At 38.2% G+C, this 13,699-nt stretch overlaps 1 protein-coding gene across 4 annotated transcripts in view; it reads right to left on the minus strand.

The window, feature by feature from the left end:
* LOC143254943 (rho GTPase-activating protein 44-like) overlaps nucleotides 1-13,699 on the minus strand; it is a 72,418-nt gene that overhangs the window by 52,571 nt on the left and 6,148 nt on the right. Inside the window, exon 1 of one of the 4 annotated variants that reach the window (XM_076509853.1) lies at nucleotides 12,807-13,031. The exons of the other annotated variants lie outside the window; for them this stretch is intronic. The gene's annotated coding sequence lies outside the window, so the exon portion shown is untranslated. Of the gene's footprint in view, nucleotides 1-12,806; nucleotides 13,032-13,699 lie in introns of those variants that run through there. 4 annotated transcript variants of the gene reach the window in all.

The following is a 13,699-nucleotide window of genomic DNA, read 5'->3' on the forward strand; positions in this document are numbered from 1 at the left end:
ATGTCAAAGTTTAAGCAAATTAACTCGTATATTATACATTACTCCATATCATATCAGTGATGGGTTTTTCTTTTTCTTTTCTAGAAAGCTACCCTATACCTTAATTAAATAAACCCAAATCCAATGGTGGAGTTCTTCAAAAAAACATTTCCCCATTCCTTTAAAATAATGATCAAGTAAACGTTTCTAAATATGAAACAAGAAGGATATACATTCATTAAGGTTTAAAATTAAAAGCAAACTTATTCCTCGCAATATTTTTATATGTCATGCGAACATGAAAAGTAGAAGCTATCGGTAACTGTTTATTCAGCGAAAAAGGTATATTTTATCATCATGGATAAAAATCCATACGGAGAAAAACAGTAGATGAACAGAGCACTGATCCACTGATAACATTTGGATTCATGATAAATAAAATCAAAGATTGTGTGTGTGTGTGTGTTTTAAAACAAAGCTATATTGGTTTATCTGACAAGACCACCGCGTGGAATCGAGACCCAGATTTTAACGTTTTAAGTTCTTAAACTTACACCAATCTCATTAAGGAGTTGCAGATGTGTCTTAAAACTACACAAAATTCATTTGGCAAAACATTCAATTATTGCAAAAACACAATGTAAAACTAAGCTTCCGTACCACTTCAATGCTCTTATAGTTGGGGGTTCACGATAAATATTTTTTGCCTATAAAATTTATTTTTAAAAAAAATCGCTGCTTCTCGATTTGGTTCTACTCGCACGAGGATACTGATGTCATTACTCTATACCAAACTAGCGCAAGACCGTTGAAACAATCCAATGGTAATATCCTTAAAAATAATGAAGAATATATATTTAATCTGTAGTCATCCCAATTCTCTTGAATCATAGCTTATATGCAATACAATTGTTTAGCAGTCCGTTTATATGGGTCTTTTGACATTACAAGTGTTATTTCAATAAGGAAAAATATATTGCGTTTATTATAAGCAAAAAAAGGCATTCTGCAATAAATTGTTGACAAAAATATTTTATGTTCGATGCAATGAGTGCATCAGCACAAGAGATCTTAGGTCCTCTCAGCCGACGCGGGAATTTTTTTCCACTGGATGTCATAGTTCCTTGTCATTTTACTGACGACAAAAATGACTTACTGAAATGAGTGCTTTCTGATAGTTATTAGTTTTATAAGAAATGTCAGAGGAAACATATTCAAATCAATTCATTCGACATGATACAATAAAATCATGCATGTTTATAATACTGATAGAAAAAAATGAAAACATAAAATACACCTGACAATAAATATATATATTTAAACGTACTTTTATTTTTTATGTACATTTTTCCTTTAGTGTTCATGTTTCAACCAGATGACTGAGGAATTCCCATTTTCTTTCATAAATTCCTCAAAAAAATAAATACTTTTATTCTTAAATTTTTCCTCAGGTTGACCAATCAGCACATACGAAGACTGACGGATCGGTATGAAACTTTACGAATTGCAAACAAAATAATAATTTTGCTGTAATGTACTCTTGAAGAATTTTGATATTTTTGTTCTATGTTTAACTGTTCTGGAAATGCGAAGCCTGACGGACAAATATTTACTTAATATATTTAGATAGATACTAAAATACTAATGTTTGAGAAGCGTAAAATAAACAAAAGGACCAAAATATAAATTGTGTTACAAACTGTAAACTCACATAAAGACAGCTGTAACAATATGATGCAAAGTAAGAGGTTTATGAAAATTTACAAATCATGGATGCCATTCATTTATTGGTTTAACAGAGAAGGATCATTGCTAGTTTTGTCTATGACATCTTTACTGGGATTTGTGGCTATGTATGTAAAAACTTGTCTAGAATGGTATTTAGGTATTTTAATCTTGATGAATACTGCCTAAACAACCTATCAAAGAATATTTTAAACTTATGTGCACAAAGGGAATATCTCCTTATGCAAAAATATAATTTAAGAATGCATTTTTGTTTGTGATTACACAGACCTGTAAACTTAAACTTTATAAAAGTTTTTTTTTTATGTTAATAAAGAATTTTCCATAGTTCAGCTACGCAGCTTTCGAAAATTATACTCTGTTTTTTCTATCTTGTAATAAATTTTTACAAATCGAGAGAAAAACAACACTCTTCGTTAGATCAAATTTCCCACAAACAGAAAATGTTTCGGCATTTACACAGCCTCTTGTTGCCCCAACGTTAAGTAAAAATACTGAAAGGAAAAAATAATTTCAAAGTGGACGCACAAACAAATGCTATCAAGAAATGACACGTCACGTAGCTTGTTATATACTAGCGGTACGGTGTGTTTCTCGTAGGTTTTAGAAAAATCGATAAATCTCGTGTCGCGATTGGTCAAGAGAAATCTATAGCTAGTGGTTTTAAACGTTTTTAGCATAACAAAATGTGACCCGATTTCACTGAAATGATTTAGTTATGTAAAAGTACATATGACGTTTGTTGCAAAATTTGTACGTGATAAAGAAAAATGGTTATTTTCAGATATATCGTACAGGAATTACTGTAGAACATAAAAAATTAATACAAGAAAAAATCGAAGGTTTGTTATTTATAGTACTTCATACATTAAAGGTAAAATACGACGAAAAAATAGTTAACAGTGCGTGTAGTGAAAAAGTATGAGTAAACGATGTGTACAAAAAAAGAATCCCTCAAATGGTTGGTTGGTTGATTTAATGTTTTATGGCACAAAGCAGCTAGGCTATCTGAGCCAAAAATCTGGTAAAAAGGTAACATTAAAGTAAATTTTGTAAAATTCATAAAAGGAAATTAAGGTAAAACAAAACAAAGTTTAAAAAACATAAATAGCATAAAATCAATGTTTACATATACAATGTTAAGAGAGAAACTACAGTAATGCAAGTCGTAAAAGGCTTTCTGTAGCGTGACTGTAATAATCATAACTCACCAGGAAGACTAACAGGTAAGTACTAAAACCACCGTCAGTCACCTAAAGTTGGCCTATCCAGTCCTGGTTCTAAGTTATACAACGTTATAGTCATTTTCAAAAAGTAAAGTAATAAAAGAGTTTTAAAAGACGTGAAGCAAAATTTTAATAATAACTCGCCAGGATGACTAATGGGTAGTTCAAACAGCAGCGTTAGTCACCTGAAGTTCGCCTTTCCAATCCTGGTTTCGAATTATTTAACGTTACGGCCATTTTCCAATTTCAAATCGAACTAGATGGACTGTGATTCTTAAAAGGGAACCACATTAAAAAAGGTTTAATGTATAATTTAAAAAAACTTAAAACATTACCAAGGTGAACAGTGTCACCATCACCAATAACGCTGTCGTTGAGACTCATGACGACAGCAAGAAATTAAAATGTGGCTTATTGTGATCTGTGTTACACAGACAACACACTGATCCATCAGTTCCAGATAAAACAAAAAGATGAGTTAAAAAACTGTGACCAATTCGTAGTCCAGTTAGAACTTCCTCTTTCCGATCCTTACGGAAGCAAGACGTTCAAAGTCCATCATAGGGTTTTATTTGGAAATGCTTGTTTTCGCGTTGCTCACTTTAAGTCGACTGCCAGCTGGCACGGAGCAGAGCCTTCAATACAGGACCATAGTCCATGTATGGAACAGGTACAGCGGTGATAGTGCCAGAGCAGACAGATTCAGCTGCGGTGTCGGCGAGCACGTTCCCGCGAATACCAAAGTGGCCCGGTATCCAGTAAAACTGGGTAGAAGTAGATGTTAAAGAGAAATGAGCCAGTCGGTTTGAATATTGGCGAGAACAGGGTATGAACCAACGTGAAGCGATTCCAGGGCCAGTAGAGAACTAAGCAAGTCAGTATAAATAGTGCAGTTTGAGTACTGCTTAGCTTCTATGTGATCCAGGGTAAGAGAAATGGTGTATAGTTCAGCAGTGAACACAGAAGCTGTAGAGGGGATTTTCCGCGCAACCACCGAACTGCAACAAACCATGCCAGAGCCAACAGAGTCACCTGATTTTGAACCATACGTATGAATAGGAATAGAAAGATGGTTCGAAAGATGTTCAGCTAAGTAAGGAAAAGACAACCCCAGATGGGATTCCTTCGTAAGGAACAAAGTTTCGAAGCACATAGTTGCAAACGGCAAATGTGCACAGAAGGTTCATGAGACTATGTATAAGCTCTAAACTGGGGAAGTGCAGAAAGAACCAGTGCAGAGCTAAGTCCTTGATGATGAATAGGGTCTAGCATCTTTAAGGCCAAGGGTCTGGCGGAGGTATAGACCAGTGATCCATAGTCAAGTTTCAATCAACTAAGAACACGATACATCTTTAGCACAGAACATCAACCTGCTCCCCAAGTGGTAGAAGAGAGGACACGAGGATGTTCAATGCTCTTGTACAGTTGACCCATAGCTGCTTGATGTGTGGTATAAAGGCCAGCTTATGGTCAAAGATAAGCCCCAAGAACTTTGTCACAGGGACCACAGGCAGCACAACTTCACCGATACGGAGTTTAGGATCAGGGTGAATACCTCGTTGGTGGGAAAAGTGCATGCAAACGGTTTTAGAGAGAGAGAAAGGTAAGGCAGTTTGCTGTGGTCCACTTCAGTAAACGGTTGAGGGCAGTCTCTAGCTGCCATTCAATATACCTCATGTTCGACGACTGACATGAGATGTGAAAGTTGGCAACATAGAGGCCGTTTGCAACAGTGAGAGGGAATTGATCAGTGACGGCATTAATTTTTATACTGAAAACTGTGACACTCAAAACACAGCCCTGAGGAACTCCAAGTTCCTGTAGAAAAGAACGGAAAAGTGTCGAAACCACACGAACTTGGAATCTCCTGTCCATTAAAACATTTTTAATAAAAATGGGCAAATGGCAACGTAACCTATATATGGAGGTCTCGCAAAATATTATAGCTCTATGTTGTATCATAAACCTTCTCAATGTCCAAGAATACTGATGCAAGATGTTGTTGTTTGAGAAAGAATTCTCTGATTGATGTTTCAAGTCGAATGAGGTGGTCCATGGTGAAGCACTGTCACCGGAACCCACACTGGGTGGGCGAGAGGAGGTTGTTTAATTCAAAGAACCAAACAAGACGAGCATTAACCATCCTCTTTAAGGTCTTACAGAGACAGCTCGTCAAAGCAATTGGACGGTAGTTTGAAGAAATCTTGGGATCCTTCCCAGGCTTAGAGAAAGGTAGGACAATAGCCTGGCACCAGGCATCAGGAAAAACATTCTCCTGCCAGATCCAGTTAAAAACAATCAGAAGAATGACAAGAGAAGCAGGAGGTAGATGGTGCAGCATGTCATAGTGCACATCATCTGGTCCAACAGATGTACTGCCAGACCAATGAATGGCCAGTTTGAGTTCCACCAGTGTAAAGGGACGATTATAGTCATAGAGACAATCAACTCAAAAGGAAAGAGGTGAGCAATCTGACCAAGTCTCGGTGGCTAAGAAGGCGGAGGAAGAAGCAGAAGTGCTAGATACCCGTACCCGGCAAAATCTTTCACCTAGAGTATTGGCGATGCTCCAGGTATCGGCTATTTCCTGGCCATCAGAGAGCAAGATCTTTCGAATCTTGTCCCATGACTTTGGAACTGGTGGTAGAAGATATGCCAGTTGTGAACTTACTCCAAGATTCCTTCTGGCTTTGATGTCTTACCAACCGAGCATGTGCACAGAGCTGCTAGAAAGCAATGTGGTTCGAGAGTGTGGGATATCTACAGAAAGTATCTCAGGCCCGTTTTTGAATCTTCCATGCCAAGTGGCAGGCAGGTTTCCACCACGGACGAGGATATAGTGGAAAACATGTCGAGGTTTAAGGAATACGAGGACTGTTCAAAAAACACGCGGACTGTTTGAATTGCGCGGCTCCAGTTGGTTCCAGGGGAATCCGCTTGGTGTCGCTAGGTTCGCACAGATCAGCTGATTACGACGCCATTTCTCGATTGCAGATATCTTCCTTTGTGTATTAGCTACGCGGTTTTAAGTGAAGTGCGATTTTTTCGTTTGGCGGATTTCAGAATAAATGACCTGAAGGAGCAACGACTTGCTGTGAAATTTTGTGTTAAACTTGGAAAATCTGCAACTGAAACTTTTGCTATGCTTAACACGGCTTACGGTGATGTTGCTATGAATCGTACGGCATGTTTCAAGTGGCATGAACGTTTTAAGGATGGTCGACAATCCATTGAAGATGATGAGCGTCCTGGACGTCCTTCCACGTCAACTGACGACCCACACGTCGACAAAATCAACACCCTGGTGCGGGCAAATCGACGTTTGACTGTCAGGGAGCTTGCTAAAGAGTGTGGGATATCAGTTTGATCTTGTTACGAGATTTTGACCGAAAAATTGAAGATGCACCGCGTTGCTGCGAAATTCAGCCCTCAGAACACGTGAGTTTTTGGCCAAACACTCGATCACTGTTCTTCCCCACCCCCCCTACTCACCTGACCTTGCTCCTTGCGATTTTTTCTTGTTCCCCAAACTCAAAAGACCCTTGAAAGGAAGAAGATTTGAGACGATTCCCGAGATTAAGGCAAATGCGACGAAGGAACTGGAGGACATTACAAAAGAAGCGTACCAGGACTGTTTCAACAAGTAGAAACACCGTTGGGATAAGTGTGTGCGTTGGGGAGGAGAGTACGTTGAAGGGGTCCCAGACCAGTAACTTCTAAATAAAGTACATTTTGTTTTATGACGTCAGTCCGCGTATTTTTTGAACAAACCTCGTACATGGAGCAGCTACTTGTATAATACAGTCAGTTACTGCTACCACACAGTCGTCTATTGATGGCAGGATCAAGATCTGCAAGAGCAGTGAAAGAGCGCCAGTTTCCCTGATACTTCTTCCAGTGGGGCAAAAGGTGACTGTATCAGCAGGTTTCAGAAATGTTTCCTGTAAGGAAAAACATACAGATGGTAGGAAGCAATCAGTGTTTTGATGCCATCCAAATTAGAACGTAAACCTTGACAGTTTCCATTGTATCAAGGTGGCCATTTTTATTTATGTGTAGACAAACTGGATGGAAAACCCTTCTGTTTACGACCACGTCTTTTTTCCTTACTTTCCTCTATCGACCTCCACGGATCCTGCTCTGGTAGGGTTGGGCAGATCTTTGGTGTTGGAAGGGGATTCAAGTGACTGAGGACGTGAACGAATGATTGTTTTGCATCTTGGGGTGGGAGAAGATGTATCCAAGGAAATGCCTGTACCTGGAACCAAAAGAAGTGAATCTTGGGTTTGTTGGAATATAAGTACGGGACAGAGATGGGTGTTGAAGTTGATTCACCAACCTTTTTAACCATGGAAGTCAAAAGACTTTTTTTTTTTTTTTTTAGAACTATTCTTTTGGAGGCACAGAAAGATCTGTTTGTACCGATGCAATGAGGGTCCATTTCACACTCATAGGCATCATGGTCCTTGCCACTGCAACGAGCACATAAAAAAACCATAATGTGATGTCTTTGACTGACCGAGCTGCAGACACTGAAAACATCAGAGAGGGTTTGGAATGTATGGCCGTACCCCGCAATTAAGATAACCTGCCTTGATGGTGGCAGGTGGATGCAGTGATGTAAATGTGAGAATGAGGACACTGGTCAGCATCATAATTCCATCTTTGCAAGTGGAGATACGCCTCACTGCAGGTTTCTCCACTCAAGGAGTTTCAGGGAGAATCTCCGACTCTGGGATGTTCTTTAAATCCCTCTCAACAATAACTCCTCCTGGTGAATTCAAAGTAGCATGAGGTGTAACCTCAACAGGTATATCCTCAATCACATTTGAATGCAAGAGGAATTCAGTGTGTTGAGAGGTGGATGTTTCCACCAACATGTCACCAGATCGAAGCTTCTTTACTGACTCTGGAAAGCTAGCAATCCCTCCAGTCCCTTCTGAATAAAAAAGGGAGACATTTGCCCTAAAGGTTTGTCTGAAAGAGAATGTAGGATGAGTTACAACAGATGGTACAGATGTTAAAGATTGTTACTCAGAATATTCAAGACGTGGCGGTTTACCTATGGACTGTTTTTCACTATTTTATTTAAGTTTTTATTTGGAGGATCCATAATAAAAAAGGGAAATTTTGGTGCCCACTGACCCCATCCACCATGGAGCCCTACGATGGGACGCATTACAATGTCAAACAATGACACTGCTGCAACGCCAGGGTTTCATTAGCACTATATTCAAACACAAGCATCAGATACAACGTCCACAACACCTGTTGAGAACTTCCAACACTAGTACTTGGTTAACCCTAGCCCAAGTGAACCAGTCAATTAACCCAAGGTGGGCCACCCCAAGGCCGCCCGTCTGCAATAATTCAAGGCAAAAGTGGTGTGTTAGGGTTGGACCCCTCAACCACAAAGATCATCTCCTTCCCTTCAATGGTCACCACGCACGGGAAACCCGTGGGTAGATGTTTAGATCCAAGAGAAGGTAAACTGAAAGACCAGAACCTTCGCTGGGAGGTCCGCTCACCACGTACAGAAATCCACACCGAGGGGTCCTTCAAATGACTGATGTGTTTTGAAAACGAAATGCAATTGTAGAATTAATGTTTCACGAGTAATGAATACAAACAATGTTCGTGTTTTTGTCCTAAATTGCCAGTGATAATTAATTAAAAGTACACAGATTGTTTGTACATTCCATATAATTAAAAAGGAAAGTGGGTAAATCCCATCAGTACCCCTAGTGACTGATCTATATTTAGGAAGCAGTGAAGCTATGGAGTTTATTTATTTTAAAGGAAAAAATACTTCTTCGTACATTCCGAATGTCAATTATTTTATTAAAATAATTTCAGGGATAAATGGTAAACTGCAGTGTTATGTTGTGTTGTTCTTTGGTTCATAATTGTCAATTTTGTTTGAGAATCGAACTTTGTATTCTGGAGGATCTAAGGAAATTTTTTGACAAGTGTGTTGGTGTGAATGAGAAAATGCTTTATAAGGCTTGTTGATTTTTTTTTCATCTAGTAATCAATTGAATAAAACCTTGAAGACGTGTCAATAAAGTTTTCACAATGTATTGATATTTGTTTGGATTAATTGGCTAAATTTTCTGGGGGAGAATGTAGAAAACTGTCTAAATGTTTCTCGTGTGTTTTTTTTTCGTGGAATTTGGCTGTGAACTGGGTGTTGGATCTGATGTTGCCAAGAGTAACAAAATATAACCACTTGTTATTTTCGTCTTAGAAAGTGAATTTGTTTGTATGGAAGTTACACAAGGGCTATCTGCGCTAGCCGTCCATAATTTAGCAGTGATACTAAAGAGAAGGCAGCTAGTCATCATCAGCAACCGCGAACTTTTGAGATAGTCTTTTACCACCGAATAGTGGGATTAAACGTACTTTATAACGTCTCCGCGGTTGAAATGGCGAGCATGTTTGGTGTGATGACGATTCGAACCCGCGACCTTCATATCGCGAGTCGAGCGTACTAACCATAAAGTGCATTTAACGTTAGGGCGAATGGAGTTTTATGTTTAAAGAAAGCGAGTACGTGTTCGATAGAAAAAAAAGCACATCTTTATAAAAAGATAGAAATGAATGTAACTCCTATAGCCGAGCATTTTCGAAAGGTGGACTTTTCTTCTTGAGGAGCAAACTGGGAAATGTGGCATAATAGAATCAGTAACATATATAAAGCGAGTTTAAAGACATCATAAAGGTCATCCAGTTTTCTAGGAAATGTCTATTTCTCTGTGTACTGTTAATAAACGTATCATTTCCGGTACAATGTAGCCGAAGGCAAGGAGTTAGGTGAAAAGTTGTTTGGGGTATTTTACTTTAGAAATGGCTAAATATATGCATGTTTAAAACTATACTTAGGTGTTTAAGTAAAATAAAGGTGCCACCTGGAGACTGATTGAAAAAGATGTGCTACACTAAACAGTTTATATAAATAGGTATGAAAAATTATCTTTATAGTAGTTTTTAAAAAATCCAGCTTTCATATCCCATGCAAAAATAAGCGAAGAATAGTTATTTTTATTTTTCTGACAGATATGAAACCAATAACCAGATATCACTGATTCCTGGATCTATATTAATTACGAAAGGTTGAACACTGTTTAGATTAACAATCTAATAAGCTTATTTTATTTCTCTATCTGCTTGAGTTTTGAATCCTGTTTCAACGCCAGTGAGAGTAACATCGATAATGTAGTTACATGTTGATTGAAGTGTTGAGCGACAGGGAGATCTTTTTCGGTGTTAACAGAAAATTCATGGTTGTTGAAACGTTCTCTTGGAGTTGTTTATGTATGATTGCATTTTTTAACTGTGTAAAGTAGATGGTTTTTTTGTTGTTGTTTCACGACTGATTTATTTGGATATTTTAATTATTTTTTTTTAAATTGTGCTTGTCCGAAAACGAGTCAGTGGGTTTTACAAGCTTATGGGATTGACAACGGGCTTTATTACATGGAAGACAACCATTTTTTTTTTGGTGGAATATAATTCCTTTTGTGTGAACATGGATATAATTTAAGAGTTCTGCGGAAGGAAACAGGAACTTCAGGAAATACCTGTTTAGACGATCGTTGAGCTACAGCTACAGGAAATAAAATTTTATAAAGTAAATTATTAACGTAAAGCTAGACGAGGGCTATCTGCGCTAGCCGTTCCTAACTTAACAGTGCAAGACTAGACAGCTACTCAACACTATCAACTGCCGATTTTTCGTCCTCTTTTTTGACCAACGAATAATGGAGTTGACCGTCACGTTATAACGAACCCTCCGGCTAAAAGGTGAGCATATTTAGGGGAACGAAGATTCTAACCCGCGACCCTCATATTACGAGTCAAGCGCCCTTATCACTTGGCCATAGGGTAAATTGAATATCAGGGTGAATGGAGTTTACGTATTTAAAGAAAGTGTGTATATGTTTGGTACACATGTATTTGGTTTGGTCTGAATTTCGCGCATAACTAAACGAGGGCTATATACGCAAGCTGTCCCTAATTTAGCAGTAAAAAACAAGAGGGAAACAGCTAGTCATCACCACCCACCGCCAACTCTTCTGTTCAATAAAAGAGAAACCAGTAACAGCATCGTAATACATCTGTATCAGTATAGGGTAGGATAAAGTATGGACTGTGTTTCGGTCTTGGTCAAAAGTACGTTGGCAACAACTAGTTATACAGGACTGCCCATGTTTCAACCATCTATTTCAAGAAAATTCTGTATTGAAAATAGTAAAAAGTTTATTTCGTTATCCATTCCAGCCGATTCCAAACTTTATTTGAATTATAAAACTATTCAAAATACCCTCAATATTCACCCGTCAGGCTAGAGTGTTATTTGCATGTTTACAAAATCCACAGAAGAAAACTTATTAGCCCAAGTATTGCGTGTACGTGTGTACGCAACACGACGTGCAGAAATTACAGCTTTACATTAGTATTTGGGCCAGTAAATACAAAAATAAAAAACTCACTTAACACCCACATTAACTAAATAGAGGTATTATATTTCGTACGGACAACTGAAAAATACAACATTACTATTACCATTCTATAGCGAAGTAGTCATTATATTATTACTCGATGTTTCAACATTACAAGAATTGCGTATGACAAGTTTAGCCAATATAAATAAGCTGTTAATTAAACGTTACATGGTTTGGTTTGGTTTTTGGAATTTCGCACAAAGCTACTCGAGGGCTATCTGTGCTAGCCGTCCCTAATTTAGCAGTGTAAGACTAGAGGGAAGGCAGCTAGTCATCACCACCCACCGCCAACTCTTGGGCTACTCTTTTACCAACGAATAGTGGGATTGACCGTAACATTATAACGCCCCCACGGCTGGGAGGGTGAGCATGTTTGGCGCGACTCGGGCGCGAACCCGCGACCCTCGGATTACGAAGCGTACGCCTTAACGTTACATAAACTACGTACAATGAAGTGATGTATCTGACACTTTACAAGAATCACGTCGTTTTTATCTGACTTCACATCAAAGTAAGCTATTCGAACGAAACTAAAAACAATCTGGCAATAATATGGTTAATTAATTGTACGTTTTGTACGTTATTTCTTAACAAAGATTAAAATGCACTATTTCATAAGGTTGCCGTAAACATGTTTTTTTAGAAGCAACTCTTTATTTCAAGAAACTTGCTTAATGAATAATAGGGGTTTTGTTTATTTTTATCTTTTGTATAATATATAACGTCACTAAAAATCGTGTGCTTTTCTATTTAACGTACGCTCTCTTAAAACTGTAATAACCGGTTATATGAACATCTTTCACCTGGCAACAACCTCGAAAACCAGGCCATGTCTATTGGGAGTTTGTTCCAAGCCTATAACGTAGGTAGATGTTAAGAAAGTTAAATTTTAGTCCACCAATTCCACCCAAACCATATTTATCGTAAGGATCGCACACCGCGCGTTATAAACTATGTATATTAAAAAATTGTTAAGTCAAGCTAATGGAGTGTGTTATTCGAAGAAGGAACTTCCAGTTGGTAGCGTCAGTTGGGACACGCTGGTCAGCTGCACCTGTCACGAGGAAGAAAAGAGTAGGAAACGTTGGACCTGGTCCAAAGTAACACGGTTACAAATTTCCTAGAAACACGTGCTTAGCGAGATAAATTTTGAGACTGGATATCAAGATATGATCTTCAATGATAACTAAACTACCTACAACAGTCTTGTTTAAGAACCAAGTAAGAGACAGACACAATATTTATCAAAACCATTTTGACACATGAATTGGAACCTGTTTAGACAAGATGGCAAAACCTACTTGTAAAAGCGGCTAGAATTAACAGAAGCTTAAGTAAATAAAACAGTCACCTTGATTGCACTACTACCACGTTGCTCAAACTCCCATAAAAGGTTCACAAAACTTGTATGATTGACAAACTTCGCAGCGTAGAAGAAAAACTACCACAAGTTATCCACGTAGGCAGAAGCACAAGTCTTCTATTCGAATAAACTATTCATTCACATGGAGGGTTACAAAGTTGGGAACAAATAAATTGTCCTTTGTAACATGCATGCATGCAGGGATAAAAAGTTGGGAACGAATAAACTGTCCTTTGTAACATGCATGCATGCAGGGATAAAAAGTTGGGAACGAATAAACTGTCCTTTGTAACATGCATGCATGCAGGATTACAAAGGTGGGAACGAATAAACTGTCCTTTGTAACATGCATGCATGCAGGATTACAAAGGTGGGAAAGAATAAACTGTCCTTTGTAACAAACACACACATGCAGGATTACAAAGGTGGGAATGAATAAACTGTCCTTTGTAACACACACACATGCAGAATTACAAAGTTGAGAATAATAAACTGTCCTTTGTAGCACGCACACACATGCAGGGTTACAAAGTTAGGAACAAATAAACTGTCCTTTGCAACATGCACACACATGCATGGTTACAAAGTTAGGAACAAATAAACTGTCCTTTGCAACATGCATGCATGCAGGGATAAAAAGTTGGGAACGAATAAACTGTCCTTTGTAACACACACACATGCAGGGTTACAAAGTTAGGAATGAATAAACTGTCCTTTGTAACACACACACAAAATATTACAAAAACATGAGAATAAATACCCTCCTTTGTAACATGCATGCATGCAGGGATAAAAAGTTGGGAACGAATAACTGTCCTTTGTAACATGCATGCATCCAGGATTACAAAGGTGGGAATGAATAAACTGTCCTTTGTAACAAA

This window comes from Tachypleus tridentatus, chromosome 7 (assembly GCF_004210375.1).
Source record: "Tachypleus tridentatus isolate NWPU-2018 chromosome 7, ASM421037v1, whole genome shotgun sequence".
Taxonomy (NCBI): Eukaryota; Metazoa; Arthropoda; class Merostomata; order Xiphosura; family Limulidae; genus Tachypleus; species Tachypleus tridentatus.